This window comes from Macaca nemestrina, chromosome 1 (genome assembly GCF_043159975.1).
Source record: "Macaca nemestrina isolate mMacNem1 chromosome 1, mMacNem.hap1, whole genome shotgun sequence".
Classification (NCBI taxonomy): Eukaryota; Metazoa; Chordata; class Mammalia; order Primates; family Cercopithecidae; genus Macaca; species Macaca nemestrina.
Window position 1 is genome coordinate 77,466,524 of NC_092125.1, and position 27,690 is coordinate 77,494,213.

The 27,690-nt window shown below is 38.8% G+C and overlaps 1 long non-coding RNA gene across 1 annotated transcript in view; it reads right to left on the reverse strand.

Annotated features, from left to right (window-relative positions):
* Positions 1 to 14,671: 14,671 nt before the first annotated feature.
* The window catches only part of LOC105493500 (uncharacterized), a 29,086-nt gene continuing 16,067 nt past the window's right edge, over positions 14,672 to 27,690 (reverse strand). The window contains exons 4-5 of the long non-coding RNA XR_011608741.1: positions 16,281 to 16,476; positions 14,672 to 14,744 (exon numbers count right to left, since the gene is read on the reverse strand). This is a non-coding gene — a long non-coding RNA (uncharacterized lncRNA). The remainder of the gene's footprint in view (positions 14,745 to 16,280; positions 16,477 to 27,690) is intronic.

Consider the following 27,690-nt stretch of genomic DNA (forward strand, 5'->3'; position numbering starts at 1 on the left):
CCATTGCATAGCCAATGAAAAGGCTGGCCACCTACCCTAATCTTTTATTATGCAGATGGGTTTTCTACGTGGCCGGCGCCACATTGCCTGGTTTTTTTTAACCGTATACGTGGTGACAAGAAAAGGGAAGATGGAGTCCCTATGTTGAACATACCTGACTTCCAGGTGGCTCTTTCCTGTTGATTGGCACAGCTGCCAGCATTGCTTATCTATGTTTGCAGATAGATTTTTCAGGCTGCTCTTTGTTAGAAAAGAAATGGTTTAGGGGCTGCTTTTTTTGTTGTTATTGTTGTTAAAAAGGAAATTCACTGAGGACTCCTTGCCTTACTATCTGCCTAAATAATTTATTTCTATCTCCTGAATCACTATGACAGGGGGAAACAAACAAGAAAAGAAGGGCTAATCCTGTCTTGTACATAGACGATGATGCTGTTTGTTCATTTGTTGGGCATTTTTTTTTGGACGGGGGGGATGGAGGTTGGCTCTCATTGACCAGGCTGGAGTGCAGTAGCGCGATCTCGGCTCATCACAACCTCCACCTCCCGAGTTCAAGATATTCTCCTGCCTCAGCCTCCTGAGTAGCTGGGATTACAGGCATACACCACCACGTCCGGCTAATTTTGTATTTTTAGTAGAGACGGGGTTTCTCTATGTTGGTCAGGCTGGTCTTGAACTCCCGACCTCAGGTGATCCGCCTGCCTTGGCCTCCCAAAGTGCTGGGATCACAAGTGTGAGCCACCACGCCTGGCCTATTGGGCACTGTTAAGTGACGTTTTGTGAAGATTTTGTGGGACATGGAGGAACTTCCTCTTGGGGACTAGCTTGTGCTAATCCCCACAAAACAAGTGGGAATTAATGTGTGCTCACTGATTCATGCTGGATGAAGTGGTTTTTTCCTGAAGGCTTTTTTCCTTTGCCATTTTCTTTATTTCTAACTAAAAGACCAGCTCCGTGAGTTTAAAGGATTATAATCTTCTGCATTTGTATTTTTCTACATGCATTGAAGAGCATTTTAAAATATTGCCAATTAAAAGAATATACATTTAATTTAGAAATATGAACTTGATTAGCTAATGTTCATCTTTAACATTTTCTGAGGCTGAAATGCTAATCTCTTTGCTTATCAGACTAATGTTCAGATCACACTGGCTTGATATCTGACTCATTTTCTCAGTGCAGCGATGGGTGGCCACCTGCCAAGAAATGATGCCTAATACCACAGATAAACGAAAGGTAAACTTTTGAAACGTCTTTGCAAAAGACATGATTCTAGTATCTTGAATGAGGTAGAACTTTGGCTATGAAGAAATGAAGAGATCAGCAAATCATTTTCCCCTAAACAACTATAAAGCTGGACAAATTTGATGAAAACAATTATCCCAGCGACCTGGAAATCTTCCAAGGCAGTCTGTGAAGACCAGCTGCTTTGCTTTGCAGGAGACTGACTTTATTTGGAGTGGAAGAAGGAAAACCCACACCCAGCCGTAAATGAGAAAAGTCTGCCGCTCTCCTGGCCTAAGGTTGCAGTCCCTGTTGGTGTGTAAGTAGAATACCAGAGGATTAGTCAGGGAGATCCTGGAAACAAGATAGTCATTGAGGGCCTTAATAAGCATTTCATACATCCCTGGCTGTCTGGAAGCTTCTATACTTTTGCAGCAGAGACCCGAGAGGGCCCAGGAGAAAGAAAGAATTGGGGCTGACTCCCAAACTGCCCAGACTTAGAATGCAACCCCCTAAACCAAACACAGATCCACAGAGAGTAGAAGCCTTATTGACTAGAGGTGTTGGAGCACAACCTGTGACCAGTCATTGACTGACCACTAAACTACGCAGGCACAAAGGTGACCCCCTAAGAAACGAGGCTGAAAAGTGAAAGTAAGAAATTTTTTCAAAAATCTGAGCTGAGACGTCAGTGGCCATACACCACAGGGGTGACATGTTCTGCCACTTAAGTCTAGGTTAGTTCATTTAAAAAAAGAAAAAGGAGCCGGGCCTGGTGGCTCACGCCTGTAATCCCAACACTTTGGGAGGCCGAGGAGGGACAGTCACGTGAGGTCAGGAGCTCATTACCAGCCTGGTCAACATGGTGAAACCACATCTTTGCTAAAAACAAAAAAAAGTAACGGAGCGCTCATCTGTAATCCCAGCTACTTGGGAGGCTGAGGCAGAAGAATCACTTGAACTCAGAACTCGGGAAGCAGAGGTTGTGATGAGGCGAGATAGCACCATTGCACTCCAGCCTGGGAACGGAGCAGGACTTAAAAAAAAAGTGGGAGGAGTAAACAAAAAATCCAGCAATAATAGAAACCCCCAGGAGAAAAGAAAGAAAGAAAGAAAGAACATTAGAATCAGAATTGCTGTATTATCAAAAATGTTCAGTTTTCAATAAAAAATTATAAGACATGCTAAGAAGCAGAAAAGTGAGAACAATACTCAAGGGAGAAAAAAAGCAGTCAATGGAAATAAACTCTGAGAGGCCTTATAAATTGGATTTAGCAGACAGCCACTGTATTAAAGAACCAACAGAGAATATGACAATGACTCAATAGATAGAGAATATCCATAAAGAAATCAAATCAGTTTAAAAGCACCAGATAAAAATTTTTATATTTAATACCATATGTTAAGATTATTTACTATATTTTGCTCTCCACATGAGCTCACTTTCTGGATAATTGCAAAGTTAAGTAATTGCCTGGAAAAGGTAAACATTTTTAAAGTTCTTAAAAGAAGGCTTAACTTACTTGATACAACTGTAATAAAATAGCAGTTTGAATCAACATACAATCTTTCTTGTATCTATCAGATGATGTCATGCAGAATTGCCAACACACACTTTTTGATGTAAGACTTTCTCAATAAACTTCATTCATAATCAGAACCCTCAGTGTGATATAATTTTTCCCAAATCTCTGAATAAATAAATAAAAGTATGTTGACTTTGATTTATTTGTGTTTTTCTTAGGCACCTAATGACGACAGCTTAGGTTAGGAAGAGTCAATTCACAGGTGTGATAGAATTAAATGGCTAATGACTGAGGAGGCGAGGCATTTTAAATTTTAAACTAACAAGCTTAATTCCTTCAATATTTATACCTTACTTTGGACTCATGATATGCCGCTGAACTTCTGTTCCAAAGTACTGTTTCTTTCTTGCACGATCTTTCTTCTCAAAAGGAATTGTTTCTCTGTGAGCAAAACCATACATTTTGTCCTCTTTCTGTGACTCCTACAGTGGTTTTTGTATGTGTTTATTTATTTTTTGCTTTTTGGAGATGGAGTTTCACTCTTGTTGCCCAGGCTGGAGTGCAGTGCAGTGGCAAGATCTCAGCTCACTGCAATCTCCACCTCCCAGGTTTAAGCGATTCTCCTGCCTCATCCTCCGAGAAGCTGGGACTACAGGTGCGCACCACCACATCGGCTTAATTTTTTCTATTTTTAGTAGAGATGGAGTTTCACCATATTGGCCAGGTTCATCTCGAACTCCTGACCTCGTGATCCACCCACCTCGGCATCCCAAAGTGCTAGGATTACAGGTGTGAGCCACCACGCCCAGTCCTGTATGTGTTTTACAAAGTTTGGCTGATGGCATAGCTGTAAGGGAATGAAGAGAAACTTGCATGTAGAATTTTAGCCACATCTTGAAAATGCAAAGCATTTTGAACGAAAATGCAACAAAGTGGGATAGTGGAGTCAAACATTTCAGACACTGAAAACAGCATGCCCAAATGTAGAACAGAAGGAAAGCACACTGATGTAGGGGCCCAACAGCCCAACTAGTTCATCGGGGGCTAGAGGGGGTGCAAAAGGACACCCAGAAATGATAAAACGGAAGACTTCCCTCTACCTTTTAACTGAAGAAAACTTGAAGCATGAAAGAGTTAGTTTTGTTTGTTTGTTTGTTTTGAGATGGAGTCTTGCTCTGTCTCCCAGGCTGGAGTGCAGTGGCGCGACATTGGCTCACGGCAACCTCTGTCTCCCATATTCAAGAGATTCTCTTGCCTCAGCCTCCTGAGTAGCTGGGATTATAGGTGCCTGCCACCATGCCCAGCTAACTTTTGTGTTTTTAGTAGAGACAGGGTTTCACCATGTTGGCCAACCTGGTCTTGAACTCCTGACCTCGTGATTCGCCTGCCTTGACCTCCTAAAGTGCTATGATTACAGGTGTGAGGCACCGCCCCTGGCCCGTTTTGTATTTTTTAGAATTGCAGTGGTTTTGATCCGCATATTTCAGGAAGTAGGTTCTATTTTCTATGCTGAGTTTTAAGGATTCAGTCTCTGAAAGCAGTCAAAGGAATGGATTTTCCTGACATTATCATATGAGATTATCTATAATTACTTGTTAAAAGTTTACATGCCCTCCTCTTACAGGAGGCTTTGAAAAATGATTTTACTTCTCATTATTATTGTAAGTTTTATATACTATTCTTCAAAGGTAACTCTCCTTTCTTTAGTATCACCCAATCAATACGAGTTACTTTTCCTAAGTCGTTCCTATTGTCCCTTCAGTCTGATGAATATCTTGACATAAACCTAAAAGAAAATACTGGTTTTTCTCAAATGTGGTTTTCAACATAAGTTCTCTATTCTCCTCACTCTTCCCTGCCTACAGTTGGGACCCAAACTCCTCCCCAGCCTCTATCCAATTTTGTCTTCTGTATTTAGGAAAATTTATTAGGAAAAGAAATGCAAGTCTCTTCTGACTGATCTCACTTCACAGCAAACTTTCCCTCATTTAAAATGTCCTTGACCCCAGTGTCTGTGACAACTACATGGGCTCTGATTTCCTTGTGTACCGCCTAATAATTATCAGTCTTCAGGGACATCCTTTAGTCTTCCCACTACTTCCCAAGTTCCCAGAGAGCAATGTATACCTGTATAGCCAATGTAATCTTGTATGGTGTAGACATGATGGTTAACTAAATGCACAAAAAAAGGAAAGACACTGATAATTTTCTATATATTCAGTAACAATAGACTGTATTATATTAACTCTAATCTGTATTTTTCTCATCAAATTTAAATTGATTTGCCATTATCAAATGAAAATATTTAACAGCAAAATCAATTTCTGAGAACATTTTCTTCTAAAAACAAATTATAAGTCTATCATAAATATTAAAAATATTTCCATAGAGTAGATCAAGAATGTACTATCTATTAAGGTGATCTATAGGTAAATAAAACTGTATATTTCATCTCAAATTATTATTAGCACTTTAAGTATTAAAACATTAATATATTTTAATATAATATGTAAATATATTATACAATTTAATATATGCTAAAAATGATATTTAAAATATTAAACCCATCTTAAGGCTCAAGATTCTAGACCCTAGCTTCATTCTTTGCTCCTAAGACACTACTCGTTAGAGTAAAAAGATCTTGCACACTTGAGCTTTATCGGCTGCTACTTTTAGCTTCTCTATAAAAGTGAAATTTAAGTGTTTTCTTCCAGAGAATTGGAGCAAACAAAATTAAAGTTATCATCTGTGATCTTTTACCTTGACTAATAGAAAAGGGTAATCCTAATGTAATTATTGAAACAGTGATGATATAGAGTATAAAAATAATATTTACTGCAGCTCCCTCCCTGCTTCCCAGCTGGCCTTTGAAGCCAGGCAATTTCCAAATCAATTTGCCTCTCACTCAAGTCACTTCATCTTTCAGCTGGGCCCACTTGAAGAAAAAAAAACATTAATTGGACTTGCCATTGTGTCTTGGACTCTTTTTGTGACAATTTTCTGTGACAGGGTAAAAGAGTTGCTAATTCATTGCTTCAGGAAATGAAGGCCTAATAGCTTCACATCTGGTAAATTATGGCCTTCCTGCTCCTCAAGGCAGCAGCGGTACACAAGGCATTATTTGGAATTAAAGAAAAAAAACAGCAAAGGAAATCAATTTTTACATTTACAGTGGACTCTTTTAAAAAATAAGATTTATAAGCCAGAACGTTTCTTTATAAAAGCATCCATTGTCTAAGACATAGAACTGAGTCAGCCAGAGGGTAAATTGAGCAAAAACCCTTCCAATATCTTAATGGAAACTCTGAGAATTCACTGTGGAATTAAATCACGTGGCATAGCTTTTTGCCCCTGGGTGTGGGCCATGTGTAAATTGTGCAAATGTAATGATACAGTCTTTTGGGCCTTTGGGGAATATGACAAATAAAGATTGACTTTACTTTGAATGGGGATCATGTTGCATATTGGATGGGAAATTCAGTTTGGCCCCATTTTTACATGATGCCTAGACAGATCAGTTTGCAAAAGAAGTATGGAAAAGGAGAAGTATGGAGGAAATTCCCCCAAAGGATACCTATGGGACACCGCAACCTTCATTATGAAGAATTACAAGAGCTCAGGTATAGAAATTGAGATGTTTCACCCCAGTTATTGTCCCAATGGTAGGATTGGTGGTGAATGGCTTTTATCACATCAAGACCAAGTTGCGCCATGGACTTGTGAAATTACCCCCAATGACTTCCATATTTTTCCCTATCTAGTTCACAAGGAAAAATGAACAATGATAACCAAAGAGACAAACTGGAGAATTTCAGCAGTAGAAATCAGAGGTCTGGCAAAAACAAATGTAGTATCTAGAAGGGCGCTGGTCCTTACAGATGAAGACTCTTTTTATCCCGGCAGTACAGTGACCACCACAATCACAGCATAGAATTTACTTCCACCTAATCTTCTGTAATCCCCAATTGGAGCAATTAATTTTACAAGGGGTCATGCTCCCTTTCTGTGGTATTTCTATTGAGAGTTTAATGATGTGTCCATTATGATGCATTTTGACAGCTCCTTTCACCCACAGCTGAAAATATTCATTGATTATGATCAGCAATTTTGGCGTTGTAAATGGGGTGTAGCTGAAGTGTTTCCTTGATCACAGAGCATAGAACAGTATGTGCTTAGAAAGGGAGAGAGAAAGGGAGAGAGACACTGTGGGTTTAGAACTCATTCCGCTTATCTAAACAAGGGCCTTGTTCCATACAGATGACATAAACAGGAACTGAAGTGGGAAGTAGACTGGATACTAGGATAAGCAGTTCCAGGCAGAACTAGGAGATAAGGGAAAGCACCAAGGATGAGACACTGGAAAACAAAAAGAGTCTGATGGCCTCACATACTATCTTCTTTGTCTTATTCACTTTAGCCTCAACCATGTTCAGATGTCTGCTCACCTGAAGGCATTTTAACAAATTGGCTTAAATAATTGATATATTTTTCCTAACCTCCCCTCATCTCGTAATACCAGGAAATTGTCATCATGATTTTTTTTTAAAATATCAGAGCAAAGCTTTGAAAATTAATTCAATACACTGGCTTTTGTCCAAAAACAAATCTGGGGACTTCAAATAAGTTAAGCTTTTCCAGATCCACTGTTTCCAAGGAGATGAAGAATTTTTATTGTTGTTGTTGTTGTTTAAGTGTTGGAGGGGATGTGAGGGAATACAGAAAGATGTAAAATGTACAACTTTAAATATTATACAAAAAGTTCAAACCAATCACAATTTCAAAAATTGTTTTCATATTTATTATCTCATTGTATCTTCCCAGCAACCTTATGATGTGGCTGGTGCCAACATCGTCATTTTTCACATAAGAAAATTGAGGCCCAGATTGTTGTGTAAGCCATTTTGCCAAGGATCTTAACAAAGGCAAACTAGAACACTAGAACATAACCTACCCCTGGACTCTTCCATAAACCACATTGCTGCCACATCTCTTGCTCCCCTTTGTAGGGAATCAAGCCTCTTTTTGTCAGAGGACTCATAATGTGTCCTAGGCATCCTAAGTGGTACATAGAGAGAGAATGAGAAAGAGAAAGGGAAAGAGAGAAAAAAACAATTTAGTTTTTACTATGTGGCAGGTCTATTCAAAGTCTTTATACTTAAGAATTCATTCAATCATCACAAGATTACAACGTATGTCCGGCTGTCTGGGAGTATTTTACAGATGAGAAAATATCCAAAGAGGATATGGAACTTGCCCAAGTACACACAGCTCATAAGTGATGGGGCTGGGGTTTGAATTGAGGGAAGTCTGGATCTTGAGTCAGTACTCTTACCCACTGTACTTCATTCCCTCTCTAAGGTCAGTGAAATTCCTTCTTATCTCTCAATATTGAGCACAACTTTTGTCACATAAAAATCACTAAAACAACAACAACAACAACAAAACATGTGTCATGGATTAGGAAAGAAGGTCGGACACCCTGCCATCTTTCTACTTGCCTTTTGGCCTAGGACTGGGTTTTCTGGCCTCCCCAGTGTTGACATTTGGACCTTGATAATTCCTTGTTGTGGGAGCTGTCCTGTGCCTTGTAGGATGTTTAGCAGCATCCCTGGCCTCTGCCCTCCAGATGCTGACAGTGCCCCTCAATTGTCATGATCAAAAATGTCTCCAGACATTACCAAATACCCATAGCAGTAGGGGTAGGGGGATGGAAAATCACCTCGACGTTGAGAACTTCTGGCCTAGGGCATGAAAAAGAGGTACAGCCTTGTAGGGGGATTCCTACCAGGAATCCAGTGTCAAGAATGCTCCTGTGTGACTGTATTTTCCCAATGCAGTCTGGAAAAGAGTATGAAGGGCTTGTGCATTTTTGCCTCCTCTGCAAACAGCTAGGCGATAATACTTGTTAGGTTAATGTTCTTGCATCCAGGCAATATTCTGACTATGTGGGAAGAGCACTGTGGGTAGGCAGGGGATTCGTGACAAGGAGAGGATGGCATAATAGGTACTAATGCTCCTATATGACTCCATGCCAGTACATTTAGCATATTTCTGAAGAAAGAAAGAAATGGGGCTCACCATCAGGAAATGGATCCAATGCCCAGATGAACTGAGATACGGCAATTTCCTCCAGTCAGGAGCTGACTTCAAAATAATGTTGCTTTGACGTGAAGCTGTAAGGGCATTGGATGAAAACAGTCCAGAACCTGCTTATCTTTCAGCATGGGAGACATTTGTGTGTTTTCTGAGTCATCTGAAACACAGAGTGTAGAATTTTCCTGATGGATAAGGAAACCTGATGTACTCATTTATTATAACAATGAGATCATTGGAAGACCCATAAAACTGAAGTCTGCTATCCAAGTTCAGATCTAGTTTGTTATTCAGATAATGGTTCCAAGCTTATTTAACAAGCCAGTTTTGACAAGTTGAATTTTTTATAGGATGTTTGTTTAATTGTAGCATGGCTATCCTATCATAACAGTATTTTCAATTATGCAGAGAAAACCAAAGTCAAAAGGATTTTTCCCAGTGAGATTTACACGTCCTTCAGATGAAAACTCTCTGAGTCATATTTTTTGTCAGTCATATTCTAATTTTCAATAAAGGAAAAGACTTCAAAGTATCCATAGGCATTTCTAAAAGCCACATCAGAAAAGGAGAAAAAAAAATGGGGTAGAAGAAATTACAGATAGGCTCATATCTTTAAGAGAACTCAAGATTATTGAAAATCTAATTACATACATATCAAACGTTTTAACTTCTTTCACTCAGATGAGGTGGCAGAATAGAAAGAACATTACATAGACAGATGATTCTCAAGGGAAGTCTCTGAAAAATTTTTAGAAGTTTACAGGTGAATGCCATTTTCATTCCTTTCTACTGCAATATGAAGTATGCAGGCTTCAGAGCCATGCTGACTGCAGACCAAAACCTTCTGGAGCTTCACTGAGTCTCATAACTTTTCTAAGGCTCATTTCCACATGTAAACAAGCAGATAATACCTATTATATAAGGTTTCTTGATGCCTAAAGAATGTATTTTTAAACCTTAACAAAATATTTGAGTTGGAATAGAAGCTGTTATTATAACATTATTATTCCTAATATCTTTATGATAGCTCATTTAGACAACTGGATATCTGCTTTTCCAGGATTTGAATCTCCAATTTATTCCCCCCATCATGCTATATTTTTACCTATTTTTTTGAGATATACACAGGTGGGAGTGGGAGGATGAAGGGATACTGTCTAATTTTTTCACATTTATTGAAATCACATTAACAATTTGCTTATTAATACATTATGCATTCTGAACAACATATATATGTCTAGAAAAAAGTGTACAAGTCGATTTCCATAAGCATCATATCACAAATAATAACTGAACACAATCTACTCTCATATTCATTGATTTTTTTGCCAGTTTGAGAAAACATCCATCAGCTCTTTCTAGGACCCTGTGCAAAAAGACTCTAATAAAAGGCATAGTAGGCCAAGCATGGTGGCTCATGCCTATAATTCCAACACTTTGGGAAGCCTAGACAGGCAAATACCTGAGGTCAGGGGTTCAAGACCAGCCATGGCCAACACAGCACAACCCCATCTCTACTAAAAATACAAAAATTAGCCAAATGTGGTGGCAGGCACCTGTAATCCCAGCTCTTTGGCAGGCTGAGGAAGGAGAATCACTTGAACCCAGGAGGTGGAGGTTGCAGTGGGCTGAGATTGCACCCTGTATTCCAGCCTGGGTGACAAGGTGAGACTGTCTCAAAAAATAAATAAATAAACAAACAAACAAACAGATAATAAAGGAATGAGACTTCATTAATTAATTTCAAATAAATACTTAGGGTGATTGAGATGACATTCCATGATATTCCCCTGATTAGGATGGGCCTGGCAGTTTGATTCATAGAACACTATGTAGAAATCATCTTTTCCTTTGGCATGAAATTAGTTAAACTGGCATGTAAACACACAATTAATATCTCCCCCTTCTACCCTGTGCCAGTAACTTAAAAAACAAAAATAAAGAGAGAAAGGCAATTATTAATCCATAAAGAAAAAGAGAACTGGGAAAAACATAATAGTAGATAAAAGATTTAAAGATATATTTGAAAACTGGAAAACAGTAAATGAAAATAGGTAAAAATCGAAATAAGGTAAATCTAAGCACTTACTATCAAGGAAACAATAAGTGAGTTAATTCACCCTGTAAAACCCGGAAAGCCTCAGAATTGGAGGACTTGGTTTCAGAAGAAAGTGGAGTTCAGGAGAAGATTTGGAACCAAGTTTCTGCCTCCACTGCATGCAGCCAAGCAGCTGCTATAGAACCACCCTCCCCAGCACACACACACGGGCAGATGAGACTGGAGAAGGCTCATTCTCACCAAAAACCAAACAGGGAAGAACTCTAAGAAAAATGAAAACCGTCTCACCTCAGTCATACCCTCTCACCTGCTCCCAGAATGCCAGTTATCAAACTTATGCTGGTCCCTCCACAACCATCATCATGCTCCATAACTGGCAGAAATTAGACTTTTTCTTTTTTTCTGAATGGTCCTGAAAAATGTCTCTAGATACATATTTGGAGCTCCTCAATGGAAAGGGGAGATCGTCCCCACAGACCCTGCAGTGATCCCTGAGAATCAGCACCTCTTCTCATAGGTACAGTAGTTCCAGTAGTATTTTAGCCACTCTCTCTTACATGTACTTGGACAGAGAAGAATGACCAGACATTAAAGGAAAATGTTCAACATGTGGGTGGAGACCAAACCCCACAAAACAAACAAATAAACAACTAGACACAGAGGACTTAGATGAATCAGAGTCAATGTAGACATTGAAAGAAACTTTTTGAAAATCATAATGTCCTCTAAGATACACAGGGAAACAAGTCTGTAATATAGATAACAGTTACCATGAGAAACGGTCAGAAGCAAATAGGAACTCCTGTTTATAAAAAATATAAAAAGTAAAATACAAGCATTAAATAGAAAATTGTAGCATAGGGCCAAACAACTCTCAAAAGTAGAACAAAAATTAAAGAAGAGAGAAGTGGGAGGGAAAAAGATAAGAAAAAATATATCATAGATCTTGTGAGCTCTGCAGCTACTAATTAGGGGTTCCAGAAAGAAAAGATAGAAAATGAAGGGGGGATATTATTGACCAAGTAATTTAAAAATTTTTCAGACTGACAGATATGTGTCTTCCCATTGACAGGGCAATGGAGCACCTAGCACAGTGAATGACAAAAAAAAAAAAAAAAAAAAAAAAAAAAAAAAAAAAAAATTCCCACATAGGTTATGGTAAAATTTAGAACACTTGAAATCAAGAAGAGATCCTAGAAGCTTCCAAAGGGGAGGGGGAAAACACAGTCAAATACGAAACAATGGTCTTGAATTTCTTAACAGCAACCGAATCTTAGAAGACAGTGGAACAAAGCCTGAAAAATTCTGAGTGACAGTGATTTTCAACTGGGAATTCTATTTTTTTCCAAAAAAAAAAAAACAAATCAAATATAAAGGTAACACATTGTTTTATTTGAAAGAATGTTTTCATGCCAGAAATATAAGTGATTTAGCAAAATAACGTAGTAAACCGACAAAGAAAATGCAAAAATTGTTGTCTATCACATGAGAGATGAAGGGAGGGTTCATGATTGCTGCATAGTATGTAGTAGGTCTAGAGAATTATCCACCATAAAGGAATGAAAGTTATCATTCTAGCGTGAAATTATCCATCCTTCTCTTGGTGGGGCTCTAAGAAAGAGAGAGGTAGGGGATGAAGAGATGAAATGAATGTGTTTGAGTGAATGGATTATTGATAGGACTATGGCAGACATGATGAAATGTTTGGAAAATAATTACTACAAGGCAGCACAGAGTGTTGGAGTCATTTCTTCTCCAGTGCCACACATCTAGTAAATGATGGATCTGGGTTTATAATCTAGCTCTAGACGTGGTGCTCTCATCCAGCATCCAGTAGGACTTTTCAAGCAAGTCACAACAGGATATGTTCTTTGCCATGCCATTTATCATGTAACTTTGATTATAATATAGTAAAAAAAATATCCGGGTGTAACTTTATTAAGAGGCACTGTTTAGGATGGGGGCAAAGATCAAAATCCTCATCATCCATGCCTCGAATTATTGATGAAGAAAGAGCAGCGCATGCATATGATTCACAAACATGGAGCTAAGTACAAAGGAGAAGCAGAGCAGTTTAGGGTATTTTTCTCGGGGGAGCAGGACCCAGGTGTGGAAAGGGATGGAAAGTGGAAAAATCCATTTTTCATCATAAGTTGTTTAGTGCTAGTTGAAATTTAAATTTTACCCTTCTCACTCTGGCTAAAATAAAATTAATAATATAATATTTTAAAATTAAAGCACAGCATTTTTAAAAGAGATATTGTAGTGACTGACAATTGCCTGTACAGACTTTGGGCAGAGGAAAGGCAAAAAAATGTTTATTAGGAAGCATAGAAGCATTCAAATGTTAGGTCACTGTAAGCATTCCTGTATATTTTTAATTAAAAAGGTTGTATTGTTGCATTTGTGATCTGTGGGTAGAGCCTTAGTCATTGAGTCAAGGCCTTGATCTTGTTCATATCAGAAGAGGGAGGATGCAGTGGGTAATGTAGATGTCCCATGCCTGGGCACTCGTCAGGCATTTGAGACTCAGAATGAAAATGCTCGAAAATGCTCTCATGGTGATATGGTTTGACTCTGTGTCCCCACCCAAATCTCATCTCAAATCGTAATTCCCACAAATGGAGGGAGGGAGGTAATTGAATCATGGGGATGGTTTCCTCCATGCTGTTCGCATGATAGTGAGTGAGTGCTCAGGAGATCTGATAATTTTATAAGGCAGTTCTCCCTGCTGTTTCTCCTCTCCCTCCTTCCGCCATGTAAGACATGCCTTGCTTCCCCTTCCACCATGACTGTAAGTTTCCTGAGGCATCCCCAGCCATGCAGAACTGTGAGTCAATTAAACCTCTTTCCTCTATAAATTACCCAGTCTTGAGTAGTTTCTTTATAGCAGTGTGAAAACAGACTAACATACATGGCTTAATGAGCAAAAGTCCTGCTCACCAGAATCATTAGAGATCAAACAACCCCAGAGGAGCACTCTGCCTCATTCATTGTATTCACGAGAATGCATAATATGTAACACAAAGGAAAAATGCTTGAGGTGATGGATACCTCATTTGTCCTGATGTGATTATTACACATTACATGCTTGTCTCAAAATATTTCATGTAACCCATAATATGTGTACCTACTATGTACCTACAAATGTAAAAAATAAATAAATAAACAAGAAAACATTAAATGAATTCTCATAGTAAATAAAAAAAGAAAGAATGAAAAGCAGCAGCAAATATACATATGCTACATATAAGCCAAGCACTGTTCTGTGTGCTTTTTATATATTAACTAATTTAATTTCACAACAACCCCATGATGTAGGGACTACTCTTACTGTCTTTATTTTAAAGATGCAGAAACTGATATCAAAGAGATGTTAAAGACCTTACCATGGTCCACAGGAGAGTTGGGGCTGGCTTCCAGGCCAAGCTCATAACCTCTCCCTGACTCCATTCCCCAACTCTCCTCTGTGCCACTGCACTGGTGCTGAGACAATGACAACAGAGGGCAAGTTGGATTGAATCATCTGTAAAGAAAACTGATGCATTCGAATATGAATTTTAATCCAGGTAGTGGTCAACCAAGAGAAAAAAAATGGCCCACTGAAAATACTAACATGAAATTAATGGTAATAACACTTTAAAATTATACAGTGGTAGTGTCTACACAGTTAAGAATGCAAGCAAGACTAAAATTATTATGTAGAAAATTCAGATTAAAGAACTCACCACAAAACTAGTGGAAAAATTATTTTAAAAGTATTTGTCATGAGTAAGTCTTCAGTTGTATCTTTTCCTTAAGGAAACAAATTAACTTCGTTGATAAAGCACTTTTCTCATCTTCATCTTTAAACATACAAAAGAAATAAGAATTAAAGTAAAGATTAACTGAAAAACTGTTTTGAGTAATGAAAATTTTATTGGTGAAGGAGATAGAATGCTGTATAATACAATGCTAATTGAAAGCAGTCATAAAACACTAATTGCATTGGAAATAAATGAGAGGTGCTTCACATGTGTTTATATCACTAGAGGGACACTAGCACAGGGTAACATTTAAAATATCTAACACATTATTCACAATAGCCAAAGGTGGAAACAACTCAATTGTCCATCAATAGATGAATAAAGTGTTATATCTGTGCAATGGAATATTATATAGTCACAAAAAGGAATTGAGTACTGGCATATAGCTACCACATGGATGAACACTGAGAACACTATGTTAAGTGAAAAATGAAAGACATGAAAGGCCACATATTGTATGATGCCATTACGTGAAATGTCCAGAATAGGCAAATCTAGAGAGACAAAGTAGATCAGTGGTTGCCTCAGGGTCTGGGGGGAGGTAGGAATGGAAGATGAATGCTAATTGGTGTAAGGTTTCTTTTTGGGGCAATGAAATTGTTTTGAAGCTAGATAGAGGTGGTGGTTGCAAAAGTGAGAGACAGTACTAAATATCACTTAATTGTGCACTTTAAAATGGTCAATTTTACATTGTAATATGTGAATTTCGTCTTTTTTTCCTTCCCTTCTCCCATATATATGTATACACACACAAACATGTTACTCAGAGATAGAAATTAGAGACTGAGATAGAGATAGAGATAGATGATAGATAGATAGATAGATAGATAGATAGATAGATAGAGATAGAGATAGAAATAGAAATAGAAATAGAAATAGAGATATACACACACACACAAAAAAAAAAACCAACCAGCCACAGTGCATCTGGAGGGCTGCAGGTGCCACAGATAAGCAAATAACTGAAGCTCATGGGGACTAGGTGGCCACCAGGTACTGGCCCTCTAGAGTTCCAGGGATGCAGACTCTCCCACTGGGGAGCAGAGATAAAAAGGGTGGTGCATGACAGTTGCAATAGGCTGGCTAGTGGCCTTCCTTAAAGTGACAAACTAGGGGGCTCCTAGGGCCATGAGATCATTTGGGGGACTAGAAGCAGGAGCTATTTACTAATTGGCAAGTTACTATTTTAATATTAAACAAGCATAATATTGATAAATTTTAGTCCTGATCGGAACCAAACTCAATTTAAACTTTCAAAACAAACAATGTATCATCCTTGCTCATATGATATGAAAACAATCACAATTTCAGGAGAGGTCACTCAAGGTCACTAAGGAAAAAACAAAGATGCTTTTCTTTAAGATGCTTTCTCTCTGAATTTTGCAGCATCCTTCTGTAAAATGCATTATAGCAAAAAGAGGAGTCTCCTTCCCTGAATGAAAACAGAAGCTGCCAGGCCTCCTAGGCACAGGCTGAGAGTGGGGCAGTGTCACTGCTGCTGCATCCCACTGGTCAGAACAAGTTATGTGACACTCATCTCATCAAGAGCTGTATCAGAAACTCTGAAAAACATACTTGACTTCTTCTGCACAGCCAGTTTCAGCTCCATGAAAGCAGCCTTTGGCTTTTGCTCCATAAGATTTGCCTGTTCTCCTCTGTATGGTGACAGTTGCCAACTCATAATCTTGATTTTCATGGCCCATCTCTGCTGTTTGACACTTTCCTGTAATGGTTTGTTTTCATTTTTCTCCATTCACATTTTTACTTCTTCCTTGAATAAATTTGCATAGAATTGAAGCCGGGGAATGGTATGGAAGGAGGACACAAAATGAGAGAAAAATACACTTTGTCATCTTTTCAGTTGAATGGCAGGATGGAGCAACAATAACACATCTACTGTGCATTTACTCAGCTAGGTTAGTTCATCATTTTGCTCTTTGAGGTATCAGTTTGGGTTTTTTAACTCAGAATCTCTATAGAGATGATATTGGCCTCACTGTGATACCTCTAAGACCAAAACGATCCTCTTTTTATCTGAATGCAGGTAAAGAGATAAGGAATAATGACAAGGACTTGCTGCCCAGACTTCTTAGTCCCATCAATATGTAAATAATTTAGCAATGTATTTAACAGAGAGATGACCTGTCTACAGAAAATGCCTTAATAATGATTTCCATTGTTACCACATGCTACCCTTATGCCAGTGCAGTTAGGTCCCAGGTAGGATTTGAAAAATCCTATTTTCCTCACCAAAAAAGATATATGGATGGCAAATAAGCAAATGACAAGTTGTTCCACAGCATATATCTTCAGGGAGATGCAAATTGAAACAACAATGAGATACCTATTAGAATAGCCGACACACCTATTAGACACTTACACACTTATTAGACGCCTACACATCTATGAGAATGGCCAAAATCCAGATCACCAACAGAGCACCAAACACTGATGAGAATGTAGAACAACAGGAAGTCTCATTTGTCACTGGCAAGGCAAAATGGAGGAGCTACTTTGGAAGAAAGTTGGGAAGTTTCTTACCAAACTAAACATACTCCTTACCATATGATATAGTTTAGCTCTGTGTCCTCACCCAAATCTGGTGTCAAATTGTCATCCTCAGATATTGAAGGAGGGGCCTTGTGGGAGGTGCTTGAATCATGGGGTTGGACTTCCCCGTTGCTGTTCTTGTGATAAGGTTCTCACAAGATCTGGTTGTTTCAAAATGTGTAGCACTTCCCCCTTCACTCTTTCTCTCTCCTGCTCCACCATTTCTTCCGCTTTGCCTTCTGCCATGATTATAAGTTTCCTGAGGCCTTCCAGTCATGCTTCTTGTACAGTCTATGAAACTGTGAGTCAGTTAAACCTCTTTTCTCCATAAATTACCCAGTCTCAGGTAGTTCTTTATAGCAGTGTGAGAATGGGCTAATACACCATAAAATCCAGCAATCACACCTTGGTATTTACCCGAAGAAGTAAAAAATTTGTATCCACATGGAAACCTACACAGAAAAGTTTATAGCAGCTTTATTTATAATTGCCAAAATTTAGAAGCAACCAAGATGTTCTTCAGTAGGTGAATGGATAAAGCAACTGTGATATGTTCAGACAATGCAATATAAGTCAGTGCTAAAAAGAAATGAGCTAGGCCATGCTCAGTGGCTCACGCCTGCAGTCCCAGCACTTTGGGAGGCCGAGGCAGGCAGATCACAAGGTCAGGAGATCAAAATCATCCTGGCTAACACGGCGAAACGCCATCTCTATTAAAAATACAAAAAAAATGGCCTGGCGTGGTGGCGGGTGCCTGTGATCCCAGTTACTGGGGAGGCTGAGGCAGGAGAATGGCGTGAATCCGGGAGGAGGAGCTTGCAGTGAGCCGAGATCGCACCACTGCACTCCAGCCTGGGCAACAGAGTGAGACTCTGTCTCAATAAAAAAAAAAAAAAAAGAAAAGAAAGAAATGAGCTATCAGGCTATAGAAAGGCACAGAGGAAACTTAAGTGCATATTTTACTAAGTGAAAGAAGCCAATCTGGAAAGTTCACATAACTTACTCCAAATATATGACATTCTGGAAAAGGTAAAACTATGGAATCATTAAAAAAAAAAAAAAAAAAAAAAGATCAGTGACTGCCAGGGTTTAAGGGGAGGGATTATCTATCTACAGAAAATTTTCAGGGCAGTGAAAATTTTCACAGAAGCACAGAAGATTTTCAGGGCAGTGAAAACACTCTGTATGTTATACTGATGAACACATATTATTATACATTTACCTAAACCCATAGGATATACAACACCAAGCATGAACCTTAAGGGCAACTACAGATTTGGGTGATGTTGACATGTCAATGTCATTTCATTGACTGTAACAAATGCACCACTCTGTTGGGAGGGGAGATGTTGACAACGGGGGAGGCTGAGCATGTGTGGAGACAACAGTATATAAGAAATCTCTGTATCTTCTTCTCAATGTTACTATAAACTTAAAACTGTTCTTAAAAAACTTGTCTTACATGTTTAAAAATTTTACTTTAACTTGTGAGAATTGTGGTAGAATTAAGCTTTAAAATTAATTCATGCATCTAAAACATTGTATTTGTCCTAAAATGTCATTAGGCATGCTCTCATTTAAATCATCTTGCTTGAATCTGGTCAAGAAATGTTAATGTCTTAATGCAACTGGATGATAAACATAGGCTCTTTTCCTTCTAGGGAGGCCATGCAAAAATGTGCTGGAACAAGTTACCTCTTGGCTTTTTCTTTTTTTTTTTTTGGAGGGGATGGACTTTGGACCCGAGGTTGTGTAACTGAGATACATTTCTAAGGGTGCAAGGTTAGAGAGAAAAAGCAGGTGGCAAAGAAAAATTTGATAAGTATCAGAGTACATGCTATGTTTAATGCCGAAACCTGATCATTACTTAGTCTGTCCACCTCCCAATCATCGTGATCTGAGAACCAAGGAAGCCCATGAGAGCTGTGGTGAGATCAAATGAGGGGATGCATGTGAAATGATTTTGTAAATTGTAAAGTGCTGTATATTTGTATTCTTCTCACAGAATGGAGGCTCTGTGGGGAGTTTTTATTAGGTACTATGGGAAGAGAATATAAAACAAATCTAATTCACAATTCTTGTGCCGAATGATCTTACAGATTAATAGCAGACAGAAGATGGCAAGAGAGCTAGTGTGAGAAAATAATAAACCACACACATAAAAATCTATAATACAAGCCAATAGGCTGTAGAGTGTGGGCATGGTCAGAAAGAAGTATGGTGTTCAGTGAAAACTCTGCTTCAAGTAGAAAATTACGCTCAGTCTTTTCACCCACATTCTGTTTTAGATGTTTTTCTTTTTTTTGAGCTCCTGGTATTGTCAAACACTTTCAAGTATATTGTTTTATTAATGCCTACAATTGCTCATGCCATCCTCATTTTATAAATTAAGAAACCACAGTTCAGAAAAGTTAAATAAATATTTCAAAGATGTTATAACTAAGGGACCAAATTTGGGTTTAAATCCAAGCAGATCTTTCTGATATCAAAACCCCTTGGCCACCCTACTTTTTTCATCAGAGAAACACATTAGTTGTGATCCCTTCCTTAACTGAATGAGAAATAGTGTCTAATGGTCAATCCTACTGATCCAAAATCCTCCAAATCCAGATAACCTGGGGCTCAGTGAGAGCTGCAGGTAAGCAGCAAGATGCTGGAGGTTTGGCTCTACCTTTCTAATGCTAGGAGATTGAGAAATGTCAGCCTGGGAGAAAAACACAGGTCACCTTGATGTCTTGCTAGGACCCATCAGAATGCTCAAGTGAGATGCCTTGCTTTCATGCTGCAAATAAACAAGTAAACAAATGGATATGATTGTCCGCTCTATTGTGCTGTGTCATTTAGGCATTTTGGTTTCTCCTGCTAGTGTGCTTCCATGGCTTCCATCTCACTGTTAGAGGTGTTCGAACCAGAGCAACTCCATCTTGAGTGGGGGCTAGGAAAAATGAGGCTGGGACTCTCTGGGTTGCATTCCCAGGAAGTTAGTTATTCCTAGCCCCTCTACATGTTTAGGTTTAAAAGAACAGATTGATAATATTTACTAAACAGATCCAGACCCAGGAATGTCCCGATACTTCAACATCTTAAGCATTTCTAATTTTGCTTTAAAAATAATAATATTGATTTTTACAAAATATGGTGATTAAGAAAATTAACCCTTTATCACAAACCCTTATAGCAGAGCACATCTCCCTATGATTTGTTGTTGTCATTGTGATTGTTATCCTATATATAAACAAGCATTGTACCTAGAGAGGGAGCATTCCTCCTCTTACTTTCGGGAATGCCCTACTCTGTCTGTGGAATAGCTATTCTTTCACCATTTTACTTTCTTAATAAACGTGCTTTCATTTTGCACTGTGGACTCATCCCAAATTCTTTCTTGTGCAACATCAAAGAACCCTCTCTTGCGGTCTGGATCAGGACCCCTAACACAATCTGTGACTGTACCCACATGCACGATCTTTATATTCTCTACATGCACCTTACACATGGCAGATATTCACAAAGTTTTGTTGAATATACTCTATTCACAGACCAGCCTGGTGTAGGAGGTAAGCACAGTTTATAGTCATGGAAAACCTGAGATCAAATCCTATATCTACTATTACTGGCTGTAAAATCTCAATCAAGTTGCTTAGTATCATTCTGTCAGCTTCCTTGTTTGTAATAGAGGGAATTAATAGCACCCACTTCAAGGGCTGTTAACCATCGCTTGAGTAAGCATCTACAAAATGCCTAAAATAACACTTGGTATATGATAAGTATCAAATAACTCTATTTAATTATGTTGTTTCATACAATGGTGCTTGTTGACAGAAAAAAAATCATCAAACAACAAAGGAAAATGCTCATATAATCCTTACATATTTATAAATTCTCAATATGTTACATAATGCAAGACCAAAGTATCTCTGATCCAGATATAGTCAGTTTGTGTTTTAGTTCAGTCTTCTAACTTCTATTAAATGTGGAATAAAATACTCTTTGATTTATTTTTGTTTGCTGTTTTGGATGGTTTGGAAGTACAAGAAGTAAAATGTATACAAATATTTGAAATAAGTGCCAGCTCTGAATCTTCTCTACAATCTACTGTCCCTTGTTCTGTTGGGAAGACATGTCAGCTGACTTCACTAATGATTCTTTTCTAATAATAATGCTTACTGTGTTTCAGGGGTATTAAGCCACTTCCTCGCTAACATTCAGGTTTCACCAGGTCTCCTGACTCTTGGAGGGACTGGAGATAGTGATGATTACAGTCATATGTCCCCGATTTATTTTACTTCCACTGAAAGATAAGATTTCACCCCCAACCTCTTAGCTCTCTATTTAGGTGCCAAGTTAGGCCAAGTCTTTTTCTTCTATGTACCTAGATTAGTCATTAAAATCACCTGTCACAGGGTTACAAATGCCTTCATGCTCCATTCATGTGTGCAAAAAGAAAAAAAAAATGTAACTTCTTTATTATGTTACAAAATGCTCCCAAAAGCATTGTCATCAAAAGTCTCTATTCATTGGAAACAGGATAAAGCAGAACAAAGCAGAAAGAAGGAAGGAAGGAAGGAAGGAAGGAAGGAAGGAAGGAAGGAAGGAAGGAAGGAAGGAAGGAAGGAAGGAAGGAAGGAAGGAAGGAAAAAGAAAGAAAGAAAGTGAAAGAAAGAAAGAAAGAAAGAAAGGAAGAGAAAGAAAGAGAGAGAGAAAGAGAGAGAAAGAGAGAGAAAGAAAGAAAGAAAGAAAAAGAAAGAAAGAAAGAAAGAAAGAAAGAAAGAAAGAAAGAAAGAAAGAAAGAAAGAAAGAAAGAAAGAAAGAAAGAAAGAAAGAAAGAAAGAAAGAAAAGAAAGAAAAGAAAGAAAGAAAGAGAAAGAAAGAAGGGAGGGAGGGAGGGAGGGAAAAACTCAGCTTGCTTGCTTTTTTCAGGATTGGTTACAGTTTAATGCAATAATTGAAATAATCTACATATCCCAGGAAGTTATGAATACATTTCTTCCCAGTCTCCTGCTCTTCATAAGTGTGCACCTTGGTGTGTGGTGGGGGCCCACATGATAGAGATGAACGCGTGGGCTCTTCGTCCGTCCTTTTGCTCCTCTTGTACTGCAGTGATGCCTTGTCTCTCCTGACACCACCTTGTGTTGCTGCTTTCTGATCCTCAAATCTCAGCTTTCCGGACAGGTGGTCCTCCCTGCTGACCCCCTACACCTCTCCTGGGAATGTGAAAGCCCTGAGATCTCATTGGAACTCAAATTTGGTTCCCAGTCAGATAGTATGCCCTGAAGTTCACAACCACAAAGCATTTTCACACCAACCATTGGACTCCCCTCTTGTAATCCTAGATTCTTAGCAATGTTACATCCTCCATTTGAAACAAATAGGAATTGCTGAGAACTGCCCATGCTACCTTAGGACTCAGGTGGTCCTAAGCCCAACTGAGGGGTTTAGGAAGATCTAAACTCAAGTGCTCTCTTTGCCTGTCAGAGCAACCTTTTTGGCACTGATGCCACCTTCTGCTGGTGCCCTACCAGTCTCCAGGACATGCTTCTGTCAGAGTCCCAAACCTAAAATTGGGACTAAAACCTCACTGCCCTCATTTCCCCAGCACAGCTGCCTTTTACACCTCATCTAGTCTTCTAGCTACATCCAGCTGATTTAAAAACTGATTTCATCTTTAGGATATTCACTGAACACTTTAGATGTACTACATACTGTGCACAACACTGGGGTACAATGTCAAGTAAGGTAGGCCCTCTGTTTCTAATCATATAAGAAGGTTATTATAAAAATATGTGTTTTATAGTGTGTTGAGATAGAGAAGCAAGGCTTCCTGTGTACCCACAGAAGAGCTATTGACCTAAGCCTGGCAGATGGGGCCTCAGAGGAGGCTTCCTGGGACAGGAGACATCCATTCTTACCAACAGCAATTACCTCTGCTCCCACCCAAAGGCATGTGTTGTTGATGTCTTGTTAATATACTAGTGGACTCACTGCTTGGGGACCTTTGGATAGCTCTGTCACCTTTTAGCTGTGGCCTCCAAATAATTTTCACACAGTAGATTCAGTGGTAAGGAAACTTCAGTTCTACTGCATCTGATCGTTTCTTTCAAAGACTGCAAAATCAGTCTCTGAGTTTACATCTGGGGTGGGATAGCTTGCAGGAGCCTTTTGAGGAGATTCTGAGTACTCCTTAGCAGATGAGCCAGAAATGAGAACAGCTGTTCTCCACAGAGTTTTGACATTTCTGGTCTCCGCAAACCATACAGAGCTGAAAAAAAAATAAAAATAAAAAGGGTGGGAGAGATAGTAGAAATGGGAAGGAATATAGGATATTCCCCCCCCCAAAAAATAGATTGATTATGATATCATGTAAAAGATATTAGAAAGAAAGAATCCTGTTCCCCAAATTTATAATTTTAGTTTCTGTATCCCTGGCTTACAGTTTAAAATATAGTCTCTCTCCCCCCAACTCTCTCCCTTCCCCCAACTTGGCAATTTAGTGCGATCATATCACTGGAGACATTGTTTTTCTCATCTGTCACAATTTGTTGTTTATTTAAATATGGAATCAAGAAATTCACATTGAAATTAAACATCTTGTTTCCTATGGCCGAAAGCCAGCAAGAATTTGTCTTTGGAAGGCTGATTACAAAACACGAAACAGTATTTTTGTGTAATGTCTTTCCTACTGATTTCATCAAGTGATTAGTATCTGATTATGACTGAGCCACTAGATATGTGTATATATTTAAAAATAGCTTAGGTATCTTAATACACAATACATCCAGAATAGAATTAATATGTATTGAAGTAGCTTGTATTTCCAATGTGGCATCTGAGGTTAATCAGAACCTCAGGTTTAAGGAAAAGAAAAGATGCCCTTGGAAAGACAATAAAAACATGCATTACAAGACTTATATTTTCTCTGCCTTGTCCCCCAAGCTTATTCAGTCTCCATGTGTCACATGCCCAGCACAGACCTGTGTGGTCTATGGCACTAATTCCTGGGGAAATATCCAAACTGCAGATTATCCCCAAAGCCCTTTGACTGTTTTCTCACTGTCTTCTCCTTCAGGCTACCATTGAAATGGGAAATTTGTTGGAGAAAGTTGATTAAGTAACATTTCATGGAAGAGGAGAATTGTAATAACCATTTGATAGAAGAGAGATGTCCTTGAACTCAATCTATCCTGAAGATCTATCCTGAGAGAGCAAACAAATAACATCTCTCTGGAAGGATGCCTGCCTTTGTCAAAGCTTTCAAATCTCTATGACTTCTATCTTTCCCTGGCTTCCCTTACTCAATTAGTCAAGAATCCTTGGGGATGTTTAACATAAAATGTCACTCACATCTGCCCTCCTCCTCAAGTTTCCATTCCATCCTCTCCACAGATGCCTGATTCATTTTCTTCTGACTCAGTGTTCTGTTTTTCGTGGAGAACAGAGCGAGACAGAAGCTCCTGACTGTGGCATCCAAGAGCAACTTGAGCTGCTCCCTTACTTATCTCTAGTAATTATTTGAATTCTTTGCTCTTGCCAGACTGACTCATCTAGTCATTGCTCCCCAAATATTCATTTCCCTATTATTCCTTGTCACCTAAGCACCAAATTTTGGTCTTTCAAAATCTACTCTTCCTTCAGGTCTGGCTCAAATTCTTTGTGATGACTCCTCTACCATATGGTTTAATAGCTAAGTACAACATGCATTGACCTCAAGCCTTCCCGCAGCTCAGGTTCCTGAGACTCTGGATGGAAATTAGCACACAATAAGTTTTTACAAATGGTTATTACAATTCTCTTCTTCTGTGAAATGTTACTTAATCAACTTTCTCCAACAAATTTTCCATTTCAATGGTAGCCTGAAGGAGAAGACAGTGAGAAAACAGTCAAAGGGCTTTGGAGATAATCTGCAGTTTGGATATTTCCCCAGGAATTAGTGCCATAGATCACACAGGTCTGTGCTGGGCATGTGATACATGGAGACTGAATAAGCGTGGGGGACAAGGCAGAGAAAACATCCAGAGACTCTGGATGGAAATTAGCACCCAATAGGTTTATTAGAAAATGCTCTTGGAATTGACATATTTGGAGGAAGAAAAGAAGCAATATTTTCCAGAGGGAGAAGCTGAACAGCAATGAAGTTGCCACAGAGGCTTCAGTGAATCCTTCTGGGATTTCTAGAGCTGGAGTGACCTTTCCAGAGTTTTCCAATTAAGGGAATTGTATCTCACCTCAATCCCTAGTCTGAACCTTGGGTGAGGCAGCTTCTTTCAGCCAATGACAATTCTTGGACAAACCAGGAGTTATGAGCAGTCAACACTCTTTCTTTGCTCCTGCAAAAACGAGTGCCCTCTTTGGTCCTGAAAGCAGCTCTGGGCAGTACTCCACAGTATCCACTACAGACTTAGTGAGTTCACCCTGGCCCTCCCACTTACAGATTGTAGGTAAGTTTCTTAACTTGCCTATGTCTCATCATCATTGCTACTAAAAACCTACATATGCTGCCTTCTAATGTCATTTTAAAAATCTATGACTCACATCACAATTGTTCACAACACACAGCCATTGAGAACCATGGAGCTAGGTTATGAAGTCTCTAAGGGAAGAGACTGTATCTTTTTCATCTTTATACCACCCACCTCCTCCCACACAAGAAACTTTTGTCATTGTAAATTTGCCTTGATTTGCTGTTTTATGGGTTTAGCTCTGAAATCATCTGTTAGTAAAGAGAGACATAAGACAAATTTTCCTGCTATTTTTATAAATTCAGTATTTAAAAGAGATTCCCATTTCCCAGATTTGAGACCTTTTATTTGTTAGCAGAAAATGGCTGTTCTGAAAGAGGTGTGCTATGAGGTCATGTTCACTTATCTCCCTTAATTTCCCTAATGTCCCCTTCTCTTCAACTTCTCTTCACTGCCTTCATTAAGAGCCTTTAGATTGCCAGAGCCTTTCTACTGGTTTATTTGCCACTGGTCTGTCCCCTACTCCAGCTACCCACCAAACTACAACTAACACCATCATTGTTCCTCATCACAAATCTGTTCATATGGTTTTTACATTTCTCTTTTACTTACAGAATCAAATCCAAAATCCTCACCTTGGCATTCAGAAGGTCTTTGCAATGGGCCTTCTCAGCACCTCCCCCTAAATCCCTCAGCCTTCTGGCCCCTTCTGCCTTCTCCAATGAATGCTAAGCTCCAGCCACATTGACCTACTCATTTCCTGCAATATATTATGTAGCCTTTCTTGTCTTTAAAATTGCTTTTTCTAAGTGTGCTTTTTCCCTCATTTCTCTTGTTGGCACATAGTTGGTGTTAAATCAATATCTGATAAATAATAAATTAATGCATACATTGTGAAAATTTCCTAAATTTTAAAGTTCTCTGCCCATGGGGTACGAGAACGTAGCATCTGACATTTTGGAAATAAATGAATACATAAATGAATCAATCATAAAGAAATAATAACTTCTGAAAATCCAGCCCATATAAACAGTTATTCCTAGATCCATCGAGCTTCTGCATGCTGGGCCAGGAAGATGCCTTTGATGGCTAGGGGATATGTAGATTTCTGGGTTATGCTCCAGCTGTCACTCTGTGCAGGGCCTCTGGATTTCTGCACCTGAATAAATGGTTAAATCTTCAATCCTAATATGGCTGGGCATCCAGTTAGTCATGACTGAGACAAAGGGTAAGGAAGGTGAGTACCTCTGTGAACAGTGGTTAGTTTGTTTGGGCATTTAACCAAAAGGGTACTCAGGGTCTTTGAGACACCTGCAGAGGGAATTATCCATCAACCAGGCACATAAGTGGAGGGGACAAGCTCATGAAAGAAAAACATCACCCTGAAGACGGGTAGCTGGGAGGCAGGCAAGGGAAGCTAACAAAACACCCTTCTTTTATGAGTCACTTTTTTAAGGTCTTGCTTAAATTTTTTGTTTAAAAAAATTATGATTTAAAAGGTTCAAACAGCCTAGGGAAGTAAATCCATGCATACTTCCAACATTAGTTAATATTTACTAAGAAATCGTAGGTTACAACAAATTAAACTTTTTGGCTCTCTTACTGAGCTTTTCTGGCCAACCATGTTAGGGACTGTTCCTACAGATAGTTTATAACTATTTTCTTACCCCTCTAAGCAACTAAAGTGCAACGAATCAGAAGAACTCTGGGTTCATGTGGTTCTTAAGCCAGGGTCTTTGGAAAATGGATTTGAGGTTGAGGAATGGATCGATGTGAACAGGCAGACACTAGACGTGCCCGTTAATAACTGGGAAAAGTGAGTTAGATTTCTCCTTGTTTGAGGTGGAATTCCTTCATATAAACCTGGGCACCCTCAGAGAGAAATGCTTTATAGTCCAAACTGATGTTTATTTTGGATTCTGTTTCTCTTTCAGCTTTCAGTTGTGACCTTAGGAATGAGCTCACAATTGGAAGCTAATCTG